The sequence below is a fragment of the Panthera pardus genome, unplaced genomic scaffold (assembly GCF_024362965.1).
Source record: "Panthera pardus isolate Hobbes unplaced genomic scaffold, ASM2436296v1 HiC_scaffold_25, whole genome shotgun sequence".
In the NCBI taxonomy this organism is placed as follows: Eukaryota; Metazoa; Chordata; class Mammalia; order Carnivora; family Felidae; genus Panthera; species Panthera pardus.
Genome location: NW_026526821.1, coordinates 42,972,530 through 42,995,108, shown reverse-complemented (window position 1 = coordinate 42,995,108; position 22,579 = coordinate 42,972,530). Strand labels below are relative to the sequence as shown.

Here is a 22,579-nt window from a genome sequence, read left to right as displayed (position 1 = left end):
AAGGAGCTGTGAGCCCCAGGCAGTCAGAGGCATGGATTCCCCAGCAGGGGACCTGGGAATGTGCATTCAGACTCCACTTTTATCCCTTACACATCTCTGCCAAGTCAAACATAGCTCCTGGCACTGTCCAGACGTGAGTGCATGCTCTGTGCTGGTCATCATGGAACTCCTGGGCCTTCCAGGGCTGGAACAGGATGTGGCGAACAGGCTTGTGTGGCATCCCATAAGTTTGAGCAGTGAACTTCCCTCCCCCTACCACTGCGGCCGGCTTCACAAGCCCGAACAGAGGGAGGGACAGAGTCCCCCTCCAGGCATCTGGCACAGTTCCGTAGAGGTCTTTTCATTTCCAACTTTAATTTCTGCTTTTGTCACTCTTTACTGTGTCCCTGTGGCCTCATATTTTCCTTTACCCCTGGAATCCTGGCTGCTTCTCTCAGTTTGGCAGTCACAGCCCTTCTGTTTGTGAATCTTCGCCGGCTCTGTCCTTTCCGACACCCGCCCGCTGTGTGCTCTGTGGACATCTGGGCACGGGTCCAGAGCCTGGTGTTGGAGGCCCAAATTCAGCTTTATGCAGTGTTGGGGGCTGTATGTCCGAGAGAAGTCCTGCTATTGGAGCCTGGGACAAGGATTTAACGGTAAGTCGTTTATTTGGGAGGTGCTCCGTGAGACTCTGACACTGGGGAGGCCCCGGGGGAGTGGACAGGGAAGGGAAGGGGCCAGTACAGGTATGTCACAGAGTAGGTTAGCTCTGGGGGCAATCAGAGCTCAATGGAGTGGGAAACTCTGGCGGGGGGCGGGGGGCAGTTGTGCTCACAGGCAGGGCAGCTTTCTGAGGCTTTAGAAAAAGCTTTTGTGTAAAAAGAGAAAGACACTGGCAGATGGAATTGGTAAAGCCCTACAAATAAGGGTGGGGCGTCCAGGTTTGCTACAACAACCTTCCAGATAGGTCCATCCATCCATCCATTCATCACATATCATCGGGCATCTACTTGCATCAGACCAAGTGTGAGGGGCTGGGAATAAATGGTGAACACGCGAATGGAGGAAGGAATGGTTCAGGGGGATCAGGGGGGTTGGAGGTGTGTTAGGGACAAGGGCATTGCGCTGGCTTCCAGCTGCACAGTTGCCAGCTGGGTTGCTAGGCTGAGGCGTGAGTATGCAGACAGACCGGATGCTCTTTGGGGGTGACAGCAGCAGCAGTCACCCCCACGGCCCGGCTCCTCCTCAGGCCTGTGTGTTGTCTTGACCAACACATAGATCTTGGCCGCCTTGGGGACTCATGTGTCTTGGGGACTTTAGCCTCTTTGGGAGGCTCACCCAACTTGAGACTCTCAACTGCCTTCTGAGTTGTTTCCACCCCCTTCAACACATTTTTCTTGGAGTCAGGGTATTCCAAGATAGTTGACTTGGATTTGTATTTTCAGAAGAAAATCTAAGAACCCAGACAGGGAGAGGAGAGACAGAAGAAAGGAGAAGGGCAGGAATAAGTTGTCAGAAAGTAAAGGCATCAAGGGGATGGGGCAGCGACTGGAGTGGCCTCCTTCCCACTGCCTTATCCCTCACCTCTTCCCTCCCTGTCTTGTTTGGCCATCAGAGGCCAGGAGGGGAGGGGAGCTAGAGGCCACTGACCAGCATCTCCCACCTTGGCATGTCACAAGGAAGGGGCAGTCTCTGGAACTCATCCAGTAAGTAATCTTTTGCCAAATCCACCAGAAGAATCTCAAGAGCACAGCCATCTGTCCCAATGTGATGAGCCCCAAGTAGGGGCACAGCCAGCATTTGGTACGGTGAGGGTGGGTGGGGCACAGGCTGAAGGCCGGTGGCCACCACGTAAAGGGGCTTGTGGGCACTTGAAGCACAGCAGTGAAGAAAGACATAAAGAATCCTCCCAAAGCTCCCCCCAGTGACTCATTCTAGGCCTTTCTTCTTCTCCCTGGGACAGGGAGAGAAGTCTAAGTGGATGAGAACCCAAAGGGAGAGAGGCTTACAGCCCATCCCAAAAGCCTGCCTGGCCCTCACCTCAGCCCCCCAAGCCCTTCCACGATCCCCAGAGCCAATCCCTACACCCTCAGCCCTTCCCTGCACTCCCATCCTGATCCAGGGCAGGGAAATTAACATTTATCAAGTTAAATGTTAATTTCACTGGGTACTCACTAGGCGTTTCCCACGCATTATGGCATGCATGACAGCAGCCCTTCCAGGTGGGTCCCTGCCCTCCTGGGGCTTCATCTGACAGGAGATATAGACCCCCGGACAGGTGGTTGTACACTGGTACCATGAACACTCTAAGGCTGTGGCCCCAGGAGGGTAAGAGGTGCTGACAGAGCTGCAGGACCAGCAGAGGAGCACTGGGGCAGTTGCTGAGGCTGGTGCAGCATGGGGAAAGTGGGAGCAAGCTCCCGTGACCTGGTTAGGGACCTGATGTCCATTCTGTCAGGGAGAGGGTGGTGGGATAGGAGGAGGGGGGCCTCTGGTCAGACCTGGAAGGGCCTGTAAACCATATTAAGGAGTTGAGATTTTATCCTGAGGACAAAGGCAAGTCATTGAGGAGAGTCAACCACAGGAGTGGCCTGCCCAGATTCATGTTTTGGGAAGCCACCCCACCATCCCTACACCCCATCTCCCTCTCCCCTACGGAGTCTGTTTCAGGTCCCTAAGTAGGTCGCATGTGATCTCTGATGGCCCTGTAAACAATGGGTGGGGTGGGTGCCAGAGGGATGGTGGAGGGACCCACTGGGGGCTGGAGGTGGCTGTGGGCTGGGCTGGGCTGAAGCGGGGGGCGGGGTGGGTGGAGAGAAAAGGGACCCCCTCCCCTGCAAGGCTTTTAGGGAATCCCTAGTAGTTCAAGAAAAGCAGGCAGCTCTGGGCTACCTCTTCCCCCTTTTCTGTCTGTATTTTTATGCTTTTTTTTAATCTTTATTTATTTTTGAGAGAGAGAGAGACAGAGTGCGAGCAGGGGAGGCACAGAGAGAGAGGGAGACACAGAATCCGAAGAAGGTTCCAGGCTCTGAGCTGTCAGCACAGAGCCGGATGCAGGGCTTGAACCCACGAACTGTGAGATCATGACCTGAGCCGAAGTCAGCCGCTTAACCAACTGAGCCACTCAGGCACCCCTATTTTTATGTTTTTACTCTTTGTTTTGCTTTTGGCTTTTTCATTGGCCCTTACTGTAGAGAGTACGTGCAGGAATTGAAGTGGGCTGCTCACTGGATGTTACATGTGTGCCCAGCTGTATGGCCCAGATCAAAGTATGGGGCGCCCCAGTTCCCAGGGCTTCCCTCACACTCCTTTCAAGTCAGTCACCCTCACCCCCCCCCCCCCCCCCCCAGTTAGCCACCACTCTGGACCTCTGTCACCATTGGTCAGTTTTGCCTGCCATTGACCTTCATGTAAATGGAATCATACATCGCTGTATGTCGTTTATTTTTTTCTTGCTGAGTTGTGTTCCGTTGTGTGAACGTACGCATGTTATTTATATATCCTCTTGCTGGAGGGAGTCTGGTTCCCGTCTGGGGCTGTTGTGAACAGTGCCACTATGAATATTCTGGCACATGCCTTCAGGTGCTCATGCCCACGCAAGCACTCATTTATCCTGGGCGTTTCCCCAAGTGTAGAGTTTCTAGGCAGCATTCTTAGGAAGTCCCCTTGCACCTGCCCCCCATCTTTTGGCAAAGGGAAAGGTTTTAAGGGGACTGGGAGGAGGGATTTCCTTACACTGAATGTACCCCCACAGATGGGTGCTTACCTTGACACCAACACACTTGTCTGTCCAGGGGGCTCAGATGTTCCCCCCAGCCCCCACCGCCCACTGAACAAAGTGAGACAGGTTTTCTTACTTTGGTGAATCTTAAGAGCCCCCCTACATCCCTTTCCTCCCAGTAGATTATTTTTTCAAATTTTTTATTCTTGAATTCTTTGAGAGAGAGAGAGAGGATCCCAAGAGGCTTTGCACTGCCAGCACAGAGCCCAATGCAGGGCTCGAACTCATGAACTGTGAGATCATGACCCAAGCTGAAACCAATAGTCAGATGCTTAACAGACTGAGCCACCGTGGCGGGGGGCGGGGGGGAGGGGCGGCTCACAGTGGATTATTTTGCAGGCTGAATGACCTGAAGACCCCACACTGGGAACGTCTGTGTGGAGGGATATTGAGGACAAAGCATTCTCAGAATATTTATTTTTGTTTTGGTCCCCAGAGCTTGTTTGGTCTAAATCTGGAGGCAGAGGTCAGTGGCAGCAGGACATCCGTCCCCCCTTGGGACAGCCCAGGTGAGCAACACAGCTCTCCATCCTCTCTGGCTTTTGGCTGCATCCAGCTCTGAGTACAGGGGTTGACTTGTCCAATTCCGTTCCAGTACTATGTGCACAAAGCAGGGGAGGAAGCAGGCCTCTGGGGCGCTCCCAGGTGCCCAGGCCACACAGACCCTTCCACAAATGAGGGCTTTGTCCCCTCTCAAGCCAGTAGGGTCTCTGCACCTGCTGTCCCCTCTGGCTTCCCCCCCCCCCCCCCCCCAGATATTGCAGACCCCACTGCCTTCCCTTCTCAGGCCTTGACCTTCTCAGTGATGATTTCAACCCCTCACTTCCTATCCACTTTCCCGCCATTTCCTCTCCTTAGCCACACCGCCTCTATTCAGCTTGGGGATCATCTGTCCTCCTTCCTCCTCTGTTAGAATACAAGCCCTGTGAGGGCAGAGAGTTTTATCTGTCTTGTTCCGCTGTAACCCCAGAGCCCAGGACCCTGCCTGACACACAGTAGGCACTTAGCAAATAGGTCCCGAATGAATGAAGGGGTGTCTGCTGTGTCCTGTCTGGAACTCTATTTTCTGACTGTTGTTGCTTCTGCCTGGAGGAGGCAAAGTTATCAGTCTCATTTAGAGAGACGGGGCCACACATAGGACCACACTGGCTTTAATCAAGAGGGACCTATGCGTTACTGCTTGGAGCCAGACACCGGACAGGGAGCTGACACAGGATTCTGAAACCATCGTGACACTGCACACCAAGGTTAGTAGATTCAGACTAGGGGACAGGGCTCCTCTCTGTTTTTATTGATGTTCCATTAAATGTGTGTGTGTGTGTGTGTGTGTGTGCACAGACACACACATATATGTATCATGCAAAGTGAAGTTTCTTTCTCCCCTCTGTCCCCTGTGTTTTATTTCTCCCCAGAGGCAACCCCGGGTGGCCATTTCTTGTTTATCCTTCCAGAGACATTGCATGCCTTTATAGGTACCCCCCACCCTTTTCCCACAAGTCACAGTGCACACTTTTCTTTCACTTAACACTACGTTTGGAGGTACTTCCAGCTCGGAGCATTAAGCTCCCTCTGAAAAGGCCACTGAGTATCCCATTAGGTGGAGAGAACTTAATGGAATTAACCCTCCCATGCCCAGGGACACAAAGGCCGGTTTCAGTCTTTGCCCATCACAAGCAATGGCACCGCATGGCGCGTATGCCTTGAGAGAGAGGGGAGGAAGGAAGGAAAGAGGGCAAGAAAGAAGAAAGGGGGGGAGAGGAAGGGAGGGAGGAAGAGAGAGAAGGAAAGAAGGAAGGAAAAGGGATCCACCTGTATGGCTTCAGAATGTATTTGACAAATATTTATTGGTGCATATTTTAAAGCTTCAGACATGTTGTTATAAACCCTAGGAGGCTCTTGCCCTTGGAGCCAATCTAACAATGAATCTCAACTCCCTGGAGGGAGGGCGGGGAGTAGGGGCTCTGCTCCCTGCACTTTGAACTTCCCACAGTGGCTGGGTTTTACTTAGAGGCACTCAACCACAGGCTTGGGCGACTCACAAATATGCATTTGGGCCAATGAGCGTTGTGAGTTAGTTGTGATATATTTAGAATGAGCCCTTTAGTGGTGCCCAGGGCCAGAGAGTAAATAGCTGCTTGCAGGGGCATTTAAAGTGAGCAGAGAAAGAGGCTGTAATTGCAGAGCTCAGGGAATGCTGTACTTGAGAGCTTTTCTGAAATGACATGCTATTTGACCCAATATTTTCCCCAAATGCAGAGGCCGCTTTGATCTCTGAGGCTAGCTGCGCTTTTGCACAATGACTGGCTGGTGGTGGTGCTCCGCCCTCAGAGGAACTGGCCCCAGAGGGCTAGAGGCTGATAAGCTAGGAGGCCTAGGCTGGGTAGAAGGCGTCTTGGGATTGAATTCTCCCACACCAGACAAGGATTGAGTGCGGATTGAGTGCAAGCAGATGATTTGTGAGAAGTTTCCTGGAAGCAGGAGGGGAGGAGTGGGGAAGGGAGAGAGAGGCATGGGAAGGAAGCCCAGTCGGGGTGTACCTGGGTGGGTACAGCTGGGACTCAGGCCGCCGGAGACCCCGGGGGCTGGCCCAGAACATGCTGTAGAGGCTGCTCACCTACGTGTGAGGAAGATGGGGTATTTATTCCACCAATATCCGTCCATCACTGGCTCCCTGGGAGAGGTGGGGGCTCGAGTTCCCCAGCCTGCCTTGCATGAGGCTGGGTCGAAAAGCTGTTGGGATGTCCTCTAAGAGTTTTATGGAAAACCTCCCAATTGATAAGTATTGGCAAAAGATCCCCATGTCTTTTAAATAAATGCTATAAGAGCCACACAAAACAAGTTGAACTCCGGGATGTGGCTTTGTGGACCTCCAGACTGTCACCACTGCTGGGCAGAGGGCAGTACCCCACTGCCCTCCCTCCAAGGGGCTGCATCCCAGACTGGGAGACCTCCAGACACACCAGAGTCAGAGGAATCAGAGAGCTCTGAGTGGCTGGCCATTTTCCTAACTTTGCAGCTCTTCATCTGCCCCTCTCCACCCCACTTAAAAACATTCTAATGAATCAGTCTGAACTGGAACAAGATCTGGATACTTGAGACTTACACGGCTGGAACAGAATGGGAGCATTCTTTGGATTGAACTCAAATATCCTTTTGTGCGAGCCTCTGATTGAGGGTAGTGACAAGAATTACCCTGCAAGCAGCCGGGACAGTAGTTGTTTACAGGTTATAATTTAGGTCCCATTAACAGCTCCTCACCCCCAAAAGCTTCACCCCCCACTTCCCCACTGGAGAAATAATGCACTATCACGACATCATTCTTCAGCCTATGACCCAGTGAGAAATTCCACCAAGTCAGAGCAGGCTGATAGTTTAGACCCTCCTCAGTTGCTAACACCTCAGTTTCAATGAGTTTTCCAGATTAAAACGGTATTGCTTTCTACTAACATCCTTGCAGATAAATGAGATGATGTTTGGGATTTGTTTCCGAGTAATACAAGAGGTGCAGAATGGGTCAGGTGTAGACAGAACAAGATTGGTCATGAACCGACCATAATTGAAGTCAGGTCACCATGGTCATATACTACCTTGGCATTTATTTACCATTTCCAATAATGAAATTGGGGGGGGGGGACTTTAAAACTTATTGTTTTGTTGGTGAGTGGATTAAATGCAAACACCACAGAATAAGAGCGGAACTGAATGATATGCTGAAGGCATTCAATACCTCAGAGTAGGTTTTATGGAATGAAGTCAGCCAACACCCCTTACTGCACATTTTGCTTTGGAGCCTAAAGTAACATTGACTATGATTTGGGAAGTAACAAACTTCTAGAAGAGAACTTAGGTTTCTGTATTGGAGGATAAGCAAATATTCTTGGGTGACTCTTGGTGAAACGTAGCCTCAAAGTCAATTCTCACATGGTTCTAGAATCCCTTGGGAAACACAGAACCCTCTAAGGCTGTGGGGTGCCGCAGCTAGCTCACGTCAACACTCAAGAGCTGATTGTCAACATCCCTTCTGAGTTCTATTTTCAGTAGCTTCAGTTTGGAAGGTTGAAATTGGTTACAGTGGGAGAATTTATGCCATAGTAGTTGGCAAATGCTACATCTTGGGACCTTTCTTTTGGGGGAGCTAGTTGTTGGATGCATATCAGCACACCTCTGCTGTGGGGTCTCTTGTCTTGGGATGGCTTCACATATAGAGCTACCATCTTAAAGGTCTGTGGACACTTTCTGGAAATAGATTGATGTCAACACTCATTGGAGCTTTGGCAAAGGGAAGACTGACAGGAAAGGGAACACAGCAGATTGCCTTCATTTAACAAGGTTATGTGTTCAAATGAGCCCAACCCATGGTAGATACCTACTTCATGTCAACATACTTCTGTTGAGCAATACCAAAGAGCTGGGGCAGGTTCTGAAGGAAGTGATGTACATATTTGAAAAGGATGGTGATTAGTTTCATCTGGAGTGTTGTGTTAAGAAGGATTCTGAGGCCAGTCCAAGCTCAACAGGAAAGAGAAGAGTCATCTCTTGGTGATGCCAGGCATTTGCCACCCTTGACCTACTACTATGTGCCCTGTCCTCAGCTAGGTTTTTGCTCTCAAGTAGCTTAAATTCTTGCAACTAGTAAATATTTGTTCCTGTGTGCATTTGTTCATTTATCCATCCTTCCACCCATCCATCTACCCACCCATCTATCCACCCATCCATCCACCCATCCACCCATCCATCCACCCACTCATCTACCCATCCATCCATCCATCCATCCATGCATCCATCCATCCATTCACCCACCCATCCATTCTTCTCAGGCTACGTGGAATGAGTTTATCAGCAACTTCCTAAGAGGAAAGTGCAGGTATTTGAAGCGACCAGATACAATTAAAAAAATTCTTTTTAGGGCACCTGGGTGGCTCATTCAGTTAGGCATCCGACTTCGGCTCAGGTCTGATCTCGCTGTCTGTGGGTTTGAGCCCTGCATCAGGGTCTGTGCTGACAGCTCAGAGCCTGGAGCCTGCTTCAGATTCTGTGTCCCCCTGCCACCTCTCTGCCCCTCCCCCGCTTGTGCTCTGTCTTGTTTTGTCCGGAGACACAGAATCCAAAGCAGGCTCCAGGCTCTGAGCTGTCAGCACAGAGTCCAATGTGGGGCTCGAACTCACGAACTGTGAGATCATGACCTGAGCTGAAATCGGAAGTGTAACCAACTAAGCCACCCATGCACCCTGCAACCAGATACAATTTTAAAATCTGCTTTTTGATGGTTGTTCATCATCTACTTTCCCTTTTCCTGCAAATAATACATACCCACTTTTCTTTGGAGGGCCCCCTCCTTACCTCTCAGTGCACCTCTGATTCCAGGATGGTCAATCAGCACATCAAGGCTCTTGACCACAGTGATTGGTTCAAGTTAAACACCTGACCCAGGTTAGTCTAAGGAAAGCCCACCCTGGAAAACTACATTGGTAAAGAGGCCCACTTTTTTGGCTGAGATTGACTTGTTCTATCGGTGGCCATGTTTTTCTATTACATGAAGAGAACTAGCTTGAAAGTGCAGAGATAAAGGCAAAGATGAAAAATGAAGAGAATTGGAGCCTCATAATATTTTTGAGCACCCAGAACCTACTATTCCTGAAACCAATACCTCTAGATTTCTCAGGTGTACAAATCAATGAATTTGTTGTGTTGTTATTAAAGCTACTTAGAATTGGATTTCTGTATTGTTCTCAAAGAGTCCTAGTGATACCCTGCATTGATACCTCCAGAGGACCCAAAGCCATGTAGATGGTCATCACCCCTACCTAGTGAGTAATAAAGGTGGTTCGTCTCCAATTAGCCTGCTGTCTAGATAGTAGAGAAATTTTCACCAGTCCCTACAGGAAGACCATACATTGTGGGATTTCCTGGCTCTGATTTTTATAGGTGGAGGAGGCCTGCCATGCCCCAGATTCAGTGCTGGCTTTGTATGGGTGCAACACTAGCCGCAACCACTGGCTGCCCAAAGGAAGTGTGCCAAGGAAGTGAGCTTCCTAGTCTGTAGCATATGTCCCTGGGGTAGAGTGTGAACAAGGCTTGAGAAAGCTCTCAGTGTTTGCTACTGGGTTTCCAACCCCAGAGAGATTCCAGGGAACAGACAAGGAGATGGGGTGTTTGGGAAGCTGAACAGGGGCCATAAATAAATGAGCAAAACAACATGATTTCAGGTGACTTCTAGGCCGGGTGGGAAAGCTAATTGTTTGCTTATCCCTAGCAGGTCTATTTGCTCTCTGAAATTTCCCATACCAGCTTCATTGCCCTTGGGGCCACACGATGCACAGTTCAAAGAGAGATGAGGTGCTGAGCCGAGAGGGACTCTGCGGGGCTGAGTTAGAATCTCTGGGTTTAAGGACTGATTCTATGTTGTGTGGCTTTGGCCAGCGAGCTTGCTGTGTCCTTCTCATTGAGGTGGGAGAGTGTTTTCCTCATTCCCATTGCTACCAGTCACACCTGCGCCTCATCCTTGCTTACCTGGATCATTCCATCACCCCCTAACTGGTTTCCTCCCCTCCACTCTGATCCCTTAGGGCTCTTCACACAGCAGCTGACCTGATCTTTCCTATATACACAGCCTGTTGTGCCAGGCTCCCATGGGAAGCCCTTCATCAGACTCTCAAACCACTTTGAAGAACTCCTTGATGGGACCTACAAAGGGCAACACAGACCTACCTTACGACCTAGTGGTTCCACTCCCGGGCATACGCTGTAGAGTGGTGCCACTCCCGGGCAACTCCCCCAACTGGAGCCACCCAACTGTTCATCCACAGGAGAATAGATAGGCATGTCACAGTAAGCTTACACAGTAGAATACTACATGGCCACACATGTATGATCTGCCCTACATGTGGCAAAATGAGTGAATCTTACAGAGACAATGTGGAGTGAATGAAGTCAGACGTAAGTGAGTCCAGAGTCCTATGACCTCATTTATTTGAAGATCAAAATTAGGCAAAGCAATCTTTGGCAATGTAAGCCAGACAGTAGTTATTTTCAGGGGCTATTGACTGGGAAGGGCACAGGGGAGCTCTCTAGGACACTGGAAATGTTCTGTGTCTTGCTCTGCTGGTGTTTTCATGAATGTATGCATATATAAAATATGTTGACCTGTACACTTTTGATGGTGCATTTTATTACGTGTCAATTATACCTCAATACAAAAGAAATAAAGATCCCTCCCATGGGTCCCGTGGCCCTGAGAATAAAACCCTCATTTCTCTGCATGGTCTGCCCCACACAGCTCCCCCCGCTCTAGGTGCCTTGGCCTTCTTTCTGTGAACTCCGTCCTGCCTCCTCCCACAATGCTTTCTGGGGCTTTGCACAACCGGCACCCACATGGCACCTCCTCTCCCCCAAGTGGCTCCTACCCCAGTTAATATGACCAGTTCTGCCATTTGAACCAAGTGAACAGGCACCCTCCCCTCTCCATGGTCCTCCCTGCAAGGCAAGGAGTGGATGGGGCCAAAGGAGGGCCCTCGTCCAGAGCCCAGGAGTGTATATAACTCTACGCACAAGGCCCCCCTGCCTGCTGCCAGGGCTGCACAGGGCTCTCTTCCCTGGGTGTCTTCTCCTGCACCTATGGAGAGGACAGGGTGGAAGGTAAGTGTACATCTGGGTTGTTCACGTGGCTGAAGGCCCCTTCAGAAGCAGGATAGAGCCTAGAGCAGGAAAGGAAAGGAGTGGGCTTAGGCTAGTGGCCCCCACCTGAACTCTTGTCTGGGGCCCATAAATATTAGGGGTGGGTCTCCTCTCTGTTGTCACAATTAGCAATCACCTTGTTTATTTCGTACTTGCTTTTTATCTGTCAGGGTTGTGAGGACAAGAGTGGGTTGCCAGCATCTAGCACAGTGCCTGACACATAGTGAATGTTCAATACGCACTCACTGACTGTGTCACTGAAAGCTGTCCCTCAACCCAGTGGCCTCTCTTGATGCTGTGAGGAGCACGGTGTGGTCATAGGGGGCTGAGCTGAACTAGTCTGAAGGGTGTCGTTGGCCTGGAGCATGGCAGCTCTGGCAGACATATGAGAGCCAGCCCTGTCTTAGCGTTGCTTCACAGGGGCTCATGTCCCCCTTTCCTGGAGAGGCACGGCTCACCCACCCAGCACTGACTGGGGTGCACTGAGCTTCAACTGAGCATGTGCCTTGGCTTGACTGGAGGCTGGGGAGTTGAGTTCTGGGGTCATGAGTGGAGCTCCATGTGACTATCCTGGGGCAGGACACGTGTGGGAGGCAGCCCAGCTTTCAGGGTGGTTGCCTTACAGGGGGGCATTCAGGAAGCCTGCAGACAGTCTGCTCTCCTCCCCTCTCACACCTCCTCACCACTCATAAAGTCCAAGAGGCTAGCTGGGCCTGCTTTTGGCTTATTTAAAAATAGCAGATATATAACAACATGCATGTGGCCTAAGTGTGCAGCTTGCCACATTTTCACAAACTGCACACCCCCAGATCAAGAGCCATCACAATATTAGCCCCAGAGCCCTCCACGCCCTCAGAACCTCTACCTTGTAAGGCAGCCACCATCATCAGACAGCAAGGATTCACTTTGCCCTCTTGTGCTTACATACTTGGGGTCACCCAGCATGTGCTCTGTGTTTAGCTTCTTTTGCTCAACATAGTGTCTGTGTGTATACTTGTAGATTGTTTATTCTTGCCGCTGTAGAGTATTCCATTGGATGGCATTTATTTGTTTACCCATCTGTTTACTTAGGATTATGATTATTATTTATTCAATTTATTTATCCATTTTACTGTTGATGGACATTTGGGTAGTTTCCAGTTTGGGGTGATTATGGCGCATGCTACTGTGGACCATCATTTATTTGTTTGTTTATTAATTAATTAATTAATTTAGAGGGAGAGAGAGAGTGAGAAAGAAAAAGAGAATCCCAAGTAGGCTCCACGCTGAGTGCCATAAGGCTCAATCCCATGACCCCAGGACCATGACCTGAGCCAAAATCAAGAGCTGGATGCTCAACCAATGGGGCCACCCAGGTGCCCCTGCTGTGAACCTTCTTGAACATGGCTCTTGCTTTTCTCTTTGGCATGTGGGAGACAACTGCAGGGCCATAGGATGAATGTGTGTCATAGGTCAACTTCCATAAATTCATAGAACCTGTTTTCTTTGGGGGAGGGGTAACATGGTTTTCCCAAGCTTTGGTCCTTCTCATGCAGGATGCAAGATGTCTGACTTGGTTGTGAAACAGTCTCATTTTCATTTTAAAGGAAGCTGCCACCTCCCCCCATACCATGATCACCAAAGAAACTGCCAGAGCCTGGATCACACATGAAGACATTCCTTCTTCCTCCCAACCCAGCCCCAGGCAGCACCTACTCCAAGGCTGGAGGGGATGGAAATCACAGTGATAGGGGAGGAGATCACCAAAGAAGGAGAGGAAAGGAGAGGGGGAGGGAGAATCAGCTGCAAAATAAAAAGGAGCAAAACCTGGGGGCTGTGAAGTGAAATCAAATAACTCTGGAAAAGTCTATAGCTTCAAACTGGTGACAGTTGTATCTCTCTACCAAATTGTTATGAGATATGGCTTCAATTTGAAAGCTTTCAGGACTCACCTCAAAATGACACCAGGGAAATGAGATAAGCAGGGTCCCAGGGCCATCTTCAGAGGAAGCAGGAGCTTTGTAGAGGAGGGAGGCCTTCTGGGGACTCACCAGGCCCTTCGCACCACCTACAGTGGCCCTCCAGAAGCAGCGGGAGACTCCAGTGCTTCAGGGCAGGTGGGGTGGAAAGAGTGTGGCATGCTTCTTCAGGACACAGCAGAGGGACCCTCCTCCTTCTCTCTCAATGTCAGTCTTACCTGGGGCTGGGCACAGTCCCAGATGCTAGGCTTTTCAGAGAGGGAAGGACCATGACAGGCAGGTGAGTGATGCACTTGGCTTGGGTGCAACATTTAAAGAAACACCAAGAAACTCAGTAATCGGGATCAAAAATACTTTAACATGCTATTCTTTTTAAAGTTTATTTATTTATTTTGAGTCAGAGACAAGGAGAAGGAGAGAGAGAGAGAGAGAGAGAGAGAGAGAGAGAGAGAGAGGACAAGTGGAGAAGGGTCAGAGAGAGAGGGAGAGACAGAGAGAATCCCAAGCAGACTCTGCACTGACAGCATGGAGCCCGAAGCGGGGCTCGATCTTCCGAACCATGAGATCACCATCCAAGCTGAAACCAAGAGTCAGACACTTAACCAATTGTGCCACTCAGACATCCCTAACATGCTACTTTTTATTAAAAAACAAAAGTAACTCCAAAAATCCATGATGAACAAATTGTCAAAATTTCAAATGAAGATATGACCTAATCTTCTGTTGCCTGACCCCGTCTCACTTACCTGTCCCTAGTCCTTACCCTGGTTCCAATAAAGCATCATTTACAAAGCCAGGCAACTGGCAGGAAGACCACAGTTTGCCAATTTGCTTTTAGAAAATTATTGGGTGAGGCTGACCATCTCCTTTCATGAATCCATCAGTCTGTTGGGTCTCTGGGCGTGACAAGAGACCAGGGCTCCAGGTGTTGTGGACTTTGAGATTAGCAGACAGGAAACAGAGGACAATGAGGCACTCATCTATGGGTGGCTGACTGCCTAGGTTGGGGGTGGTGGCAAGATGACCAACGGTCTGCCAAAACACACACATACCTCATTTTATTGTGCTTCACAGATACTGTGTTTTTGTGTTTTTTTTTTTACAAATTGAAAGTCTGTGGCAATCCTGTGTCGAGCAAGTATTTTAGCGCCATTTTTTCCAACAGCATTTGCTCACGTGGTGTCTCTTTGTCACTTTTTTGGTAATTCTTGCAATATTTTAAACTTTTTCATTGTTGTTGTATTTGTTGTGGTGATTTGCCACCAGTGATTACAACTCACTGAAAGCTCTGTTGATGGTTAGCATTTTTAGTAATAAAATACTTTTTAATTGAGGCATGTACATTGTTTTTTAGATACAATGCTATTGCACACTTAATATTTTGCACACTTTACACAGTAGAGTGTAAACATAACTTTTATATGTGCTAGGAAACCCCAAAATTCATTTGACTCACTTTACTGTGACATTCATTTTTTGAGGTGGTCTGGAGCCAAACCAGCACTAATCTCTGAGGTATATTCCCTATGTTCTTCCTTACATAGTATAAAGTCATGGCTGAGAAGCAGTTATCCAGCCAGGGACTTCATTTCCCACAACCCCTTATATTCTGGAAGGGTCATGTGAGCAGTCCCCACCAATGAGAATGTGACTAGAAGTGAGGTGGCTAAGAAGTGGGTGTGTTTTCTCTCTCTCTTTCCCATCTTCCTGGCTGAATGTCAAGGACTCTGAGGCAGGGAGAGGTGGAGCCACAAGATGGAAAGAGGATTTAGATCCCCAAATTAACATGTGGAAAGCAACCTCAACTTCAAACACACACATTGCACTTTCAAGTGAGCCAGAAAAATCTTGTACTGTGTAACCTACTGTGTTGCAGGGGTTTATTTGTTATGGCAGCTAGCATGACCCTAACTCACAGAAGAAGTCATCAAAAGTTTGAGTAACCCCAGGAAGGAGGTCACAGAGGAGGCTGGCTGAACAGGCTCCCAGGCTTGGGTGGGATTTGGGTTGGAGTCCAGCAGATATTACAGGTTGGGAGGTGAGAAGAGCAAAGGAAAGCAGGAGCTTTGTGGGCCTTTCAATGGTCTCATTTGAACCCTCAAAGTTGGCAGTAAACTTGGAGGGGGCATCTAATGATTGAGTCTACAAATCCTTCCCACTTTGATAAAATTTCCCTTCTCTACTGCCAGTCATGATGGCCCACCTCCTGGTCCCCACTGAGTCCACCATTACCTTCCTCCAGGACTTTATAAACTACAACTAGGGGCACCTGGGTGGCTCAGTCAGTTAAGCATCTGACCCTTGATTCCGGTTCAAGTCATGATCTTAGGGTGTGTGAAATCCACATGATCAGTGTGGAACCTGCTTGGGATTCTCTATGCATCCCCTTCCCTGCTCGTGCATGTCCTGCCCTGTCTCTCTCTCTCTAAATAAATATAAAAAACCAACCCTGCAACTTAAAGATCAGACCCTCTGTTTCTGGATGCCATGGGCGTAAGGGCTAGAGGCAACCATGTTCCCCACATTGTGAAAGTTGAAGTCTGTGTTCAGAGGGAATAAAGCTGCTAGGCAGAGAGAGAGACAGAGACAGAGACAGAGAGAGACAGAGAGAGAGTAGTGATGGATTGGATTATGGATTCCAGCTGCCCGAGACCCAGACTCTTTCCTGCTCTTCCTGCAGTAACTTGAGACACCTCAGAAATGACTCCTTCCAACAAATTCCTGCTCTGGGCCAGGCAAGCTCTAACTGGGTTTCCTGTCATGTGCACACCATCGATTCCAATGAGACCAAATCCACCAAGCCCAAATATTTATGCAGCACCTACTAGGTACAACACGGTGTGATCAGCTTTTTGTGGCTTTGAGAGAGGCTGTGAGAGGGGATGCCTCAGGAAGATATAGAAGGGATGGGACTCTGAGAAGTGGGTCAGGTCCCTCTGCTCTGGTTAGAAAAAAAGAGAGGTGAAGAGAGAGAGAAAGAATCCCATCCATAGTTCTCTCTTTAAGGACACCACAAATTTGGCTTTCTCCCTCCTTTCTCCCCAATCTCCTCTCTGATCTGATGGGTGATTTACACCCATGATCATCTTCTGAACCCTAGAAGCAACAATGCCCTGCTATGCCAGCCTCAGCTGATGGAAGATGGGGCACCTGAAAATGTGGAGCCTTGCAGGGAACACAAATATTAGAATTACACGTGTTGCTTTCCTTTCCAAAAGATTAAGCTCAGAAATGAACAGACATTTAACCAAAGAGGATACACAGATGGCAAATAAACACATGAAAAGATGCTCAATATCTTTAGCCATTAGGGAAATGCAAGTTAAAATCACAATGAGATATCATTATATACCTATCAGAATGACTAAAATAAGAAATTGTAATGAGGCCAAATGCTGGTGAGGCTACAGAGTAACTGGATCCCTCATTCACAGCTAAGTGGGATGTGTTATGGTGCAGCCATGCTAGACGAGAGTTTGTCAGTTCTGTTTCTTTCTTTCTTTCTTTCTTTCTTTCTTTCTTTCTTTCTTTCTTTCTCTTTCTTTTCTTTCTTTTTCCTTCCTTCTTTCTTTCTCTCTTTTTTTTTTTTGAGAGAGAGAGAGAGAGAGAGAACACAAGCACAAGCAGGGGAGAGGAAGAGAGAGAGGGGGGAGAGAGAATCCCAAGCAGACTCCATGCCCAGCAGGGTGCCCAATGCAGGGCTCCATCTCATGACCTGAGCTGAAATCCAGAGTTGGAGGTTCAACCAACTGAGCAACCCAGGAACCCTTGGCAGTTTCTTTTAAAAGCTAAACGTGAGGGGTGTCTGGGTGCCTCAGTCTGTTAGGCAACTGACTTTGATTAAGGTCATGATCTTGTGGTTTGTGAGTTCAAGCCCCGCCTCAGGCTCTGTGCTGACAGCTCAGAGCCTGGATCCTGCTTCAGATTCTGTGTCTCTCTCTACTCCTTCCCTGCTCACACTCTGTCTCTCTCTCTCAAAAATAATAAACATAAACATTTTTAAAAATAAACAAATAAAAGTGAAACATGTAACTACCATACATCCCAGCAATGCACTCCTAGGCATTTATCCCAGGGAAATGAATACTTTTGTCCACACAAAAACCTATATATAAATAGTCATAGCAGCTTTATTTATAATAGCCAAAAACTGGAATCAGCCCAGGTATCCTTCAATAGGTGAATGGTCAAAAACAAAACAAAACAAACCAAAAAAACAACTATGATACATCTCTGCCATGGAATAAAGGGATGAACTACTGATACGTGCAATTTGGATGGATCTCCAGGAAATTATGTTGGGCAAAAACAAAACAAAAACAAACACAAAAATTCCCCAAAAGGTTATATACTGTATGATTCCATTTATATAACATTTTTGAAATGATGAAATTTTAGAAATGAACAACTAATAAGTGGTGACCAGGAGCTAAGGAAGGGATGTAGGTGGGAGGGCAGGGAGTATGGCTATACAAGGACAATGACGAAGGACCCTTGTAGTGATGGAAATGTTATGTATCTTGACTATCTCAATGTCAATATTTTGGTTGTGCTATTGCACTGTTTTACAAGATGTTGCCATTGGGGGAAACTGAGTAAAGGGTACAAAGGATATCTCTGTTACTTCTTACAACTTTATATGGTTTTAAAATCATCTCAAAATGTGGTGTATACATACATATATATATATCATATATATATATATATATATCATATATATATATGATATATATATATGATATATATATATGCGCACACACACACACACACACACACACACAATGGAGTATTACTTGGCAATCAAAAAGAATGAAATCTTGCCATTTGAAACTACGTGGATGGAACTAGAGGGTATTATCCTAAGCAAAGTTAGTCAGTCAGGAAAAGACAAATATCATATGACTTCACTCATATGAGGACTTTAAGATGCAAAACATAAGGAAAGGAAGCAAAAATAATATAAAAATATAAACATATAAAAAAGTATATAATATACATAAATATATATATATAATATAATATAAAATAATTAAAAAACAGGGAGGGGGACAAAACATAAGAGATTCTTAAATATGGAGAACAAACAGAGGGTTACTGGAGGGGTTGTGGGGGAGGATGGGCTAAATGGGTAAGGGGCCCTAAAGAATCTACTCCTGAAATCACTGTTGCACTATATGCCAACTAACTTGGATGTAAATTAAAAAATAAATAAATTATTAAATGTGAAAAAAATAAAATCATCTCAAAATATAAAGTTTAATTTGAAAAAACCCTACCTGAATGTATTGGAGAGTGAACAAAAGCAGGCAGATACAGGAAGGGGCTATGCACTTGGAATAAAGGAATGGCATTTCTTATTTCTATTTTTTATTTCTATGGCTTTCACCTGAAGGCAGTTCCCAGCCTGAACTACATAGGGTAGCTAAAACTCCAGTAGAAAATCTGCAGTCTTTCTGGCTGAAAGAACCAGAAGACAGGGTCTGGGCAAGTATAGCTGTTAAGAGGGAGAGGAGAACCCCAGAAAAGAGAGGATTGGCCCCATATTCTGTGTACTAACTCTGTCCACATCTCTGGCTGATCCCTGAACCATACATGTATGGAAAAGACTTCCAACAGCCCAGCCAAAGCCAGGAGAACTGAACTGAGATTTGAATAACTTCCCAAAAGGCAGAGTCTGCAGTTTGAGTCTGGGCAAGTTTACTGCTTTATAAAACAAGTAAGCAAACAGACAAATAAGCATCAATATTCTTCAGAGGAATATAACAGAATCCAGAATCTCCACAAAACAGCATCCACAATACCTAGAACAGAATCCAAGATGGACATAGGGAATCCAGGAATTGTCCTTGATTCTTCCCTGTCTCTTGCTTTCTATAATCAACCCATTAGTGAGAGCTGTCTGCTCTACCTCAGAAACACAGCCTCGTTTCATCTGCTTCTCACCATCTCCAATATGACCTCCTTGTCCCAGCCACCATCATCTCTGACCTGGATTACTACCATGGCTCCTCACTGGTGTTCCTGCTTCCTCTCTTGTTCCTCTGTAATTCATTCCTTACACAGCAGTCAGAACCAATTTTTTAATGTATAGATCATGTCACTTACTCTTAGGATGTAATCCAGCCTCCTCATCATGGTCCATAAGGTCCTGCTGGACTGACCCAACCTATCTCTTTGGCCTCGTCTCCTCCATTCATATCCTTCCTTAACCACATTCCACTTTCACTGGCTTCTGTCTGCTCTTTTAGTATCCTTAGCACCTTTTTACTTGCTGTTCCTGTTCTTTCTGTTATCATTCAACTTTCAGTCCAAATATCAGCTCCTATGATAGACCTTCCCTGGACCTATCACCCCCCAATGTAGCCTGACAATCACTGTTATATTCCGTGGTTTTATTTTTCTGAATCTTTGAGTTACTGACTATTTGTTTACATTATTTGTCTTTCCCAGGTGGCACGTTAGCCCCACATAGGACTTCGCCTATCTTGTTTATTGCTTATCTGCAGTGCCTGGAATAGCACCTAATACACAATAGGTTCTTATTCCAGATAATTCTTGTCCATTATGCAGAATGGCCTTCCCATAAACAATGCCATTTAATTATGCCCACAGAATCAGACAGGACCCCTCAGGGACAGCTTGTCTCTGTGTCACAATGTCTGGGGCCTCAGCAGGGAAGACTAGAGTGGCTGGGAGTATCTCAAAAGGCTGAGATGGGGTTAGACAATCTACTTCCAAGAGGTCATCCTCAGTCATGTACCTGATGCCTGGGTTGGAATAGTTGGGAGGTGGGGCTCACCCGAGAAGGTTTGGTGGAGCCCCGCCTGGTAATCTCAGGGTCATCAGATTCTTTATATGGTGGTTTAGCTTTACGTGAACTGGGCTAAAGCTTTGTAGCCTCAGAAGTCACAAAGCAGAGCTTCTACCACATTCTGTTGGTCAAAGCTGTTAAATATGGGACTCTACATGCCTATGTTAATGGGAAGAATGTAAAATAATTTGTAGCTGTTAAACAAAACTACAACAGTTCTTAATAAATATTTGTTGGCTGAATGAATGAATGAATGAATGAATCTTTATTAGGATATCCCTAGGTGATTGGTCTCATGTATCAGCCATTGAAGTCAAAGCCAATACTGAAGTATCTCTCCAAAGGATGACACTTAGATAAATGCATTTTCCCCCATGTCAACTCAATTAGAGGGTCCTTTCTGTTGCCTGCTCTGCTTCTTGCCTGCATTCACAAATTGGTGAGTGAGGACATGCATCACTGAGTTGAATTTTCTAACACCTTGCCTTCCTTCTCAAGCCACTGACGGCAGGTGCTGGACCTGACAGGAGCAATGCAGTGCACGGTGGCTCTCCCAGGCTGGATGTGGACATGCCATTCTAGATCACTTCACGTGATGTGAAGAGTTGAAAGGTATGGATCCTGCCCACCCCTGCCCACCATCATAAGAGTTTAAAACCAGAAGAACTTTGAGCCTGGAATTGGACCGAGAGATGGTGTGCATGATCATATGCAATGTAAGCAGTTGCGAGCACTCTTCCAGAAGATGGTAAAAGAACAGAGAGAAGGCTTCCTCCCAAAAGCTAGTTAAACGATGGAGGTCGATACACAAACACATGTGTATTAATAAAACCCATCAAACATGGCTTCGAACTGAAAGATGAAGGGCCTCCAGCATCAAAGCTTCCCAAGGGGCCCTGGGTGAGGCAAGCTTCTGGTCTGTGTGCTTCTTAATCATTTCCCTCTCCTTCACCTCCTCTTCCCTCCCTAGTGCACCCCAATCTTCCTGTGGGAGTCCCCAATGAAGAGACCCCACTAAGATTACCAGTGGTGTCCTTGTGACCATACCTCATGGACACTTGTTGGTAATTTTCTTGCTTGGCCTCTGAAGAATTGATGCTGCCTTTTGGACCTTCTCTCCTCTCTCGATGGCCTATGGAACTATTCTTGCAATGTCCCCACCATACCTCTGACTGCTCCTTCTTGGTTGTCTGAGTGTGTCCCTCTACACCCTCTTGCTCCTAAACCCTTGCAGTTCCCCCCACTTATGTCCCACCTTCTATTCTTTTCTCGCCATCCTCTCCTCCACCTGTGCCTTCAACCTGTATCCTGGTGACCCCCAAGGCTCATCTCTTGCCCCAATTTTCTTCCTGACTCCAGAACCACAGGGCCATTAGCTTATGAGACTTTGGCCCTCAGACACTGCACAGACACCTCCAGTTCAATGTGTCCAGAATAGAACTTGTCAGCTTCTCCTACAAACTTGTTTCTTGCTCCACTCCACTCCTCCACCTCCAATCAGTCCCCAAGTCCTGGGAAGGAGGGCAGTGGCTTACAGAATATCTCCTAAATCTCTCTCCTAGGTTTCATGCCCTCACACTGTCCTAGCTGAGACCTTGCCATTTCTTACCTGGATTCCTGCAATCACCTCCGATCCCACCTTCCCTCTCTCTGCCTTCTCTGTGCCGTGGTCATAGTGACATGGCCTCCCTGCTTAAACCTTCCAGAGTCTCCCATCAAGGTCAGAATAAATTCAAAGATGCAGGAGTAACACATGAGGTATTGCCTGATTTGGCCCCACCTCACCTTAGCTGCAATAAGGCTCCATGTGCAAGCTCCTCCACTTACTGGCTGTGTGACTTTGGGCAAATAACTTAACCTCTCTGTGTCTTATTCTCTCCATATACAAAGCAAACAATGATTCTAACGTCTGTTATGACAATGCAATGAAAAATGCACATGGGTGCTTAATACTGTGCCTGGCATATAGTGGACTGTCATTGACACTCTCATCTTTGCGGAGAAGTCGCCATCCCCACACTCCAGATACACCATGGCCCCAAACTCCAAGGATCTCTTGTTATTCCCCCCGCATGGGTCAGCCTGTTACCTCTTCCTCTGCCTGAAATTCCCTTCCTCTTCTTTCCCCACCTTCTTCCCAGGCTTCTCCTTCTTGAGACCCCACTCAGGGATCACACTTTTCTGAAACCTTCCTCCCTTTCCTTCATCCTCCGATCATGGCTGGGCTCTCTAAGCATTGTTTAGCTCACCAGCGGTAGCAAATTCCTCACTGGAAGGCAGATTACAGTTACCAACATGCTTTGCCCTGCACAGTGTCTTTCAAACTCTTTGAATTTGTTACAACATTAAAAAGTTGGGAGACCTCATGTGAAAATC

General features: G+C 47.4%; 1 long non-coding RNA gene across 1 annotated transcript; it reads left to right on the top strand.

The window, feature by feature from the left end:
• The first annotated feature begins 215 nt into the window (after positions 1–215).
• Positions 216–20,798, top strand: LOC109274826 (uncharacterized). The gene is made up of 3 exons (XR_002083847.2): positions 216–635; positions 4,197–4,269; positions 20,702–20,798. It is a non-coding gene; the product is annotated as an uncharacterized LOC109274826 (long non-coding RNA).
• Positions 20,799–22,579: the final 1,781 nt, after the last annotated feature.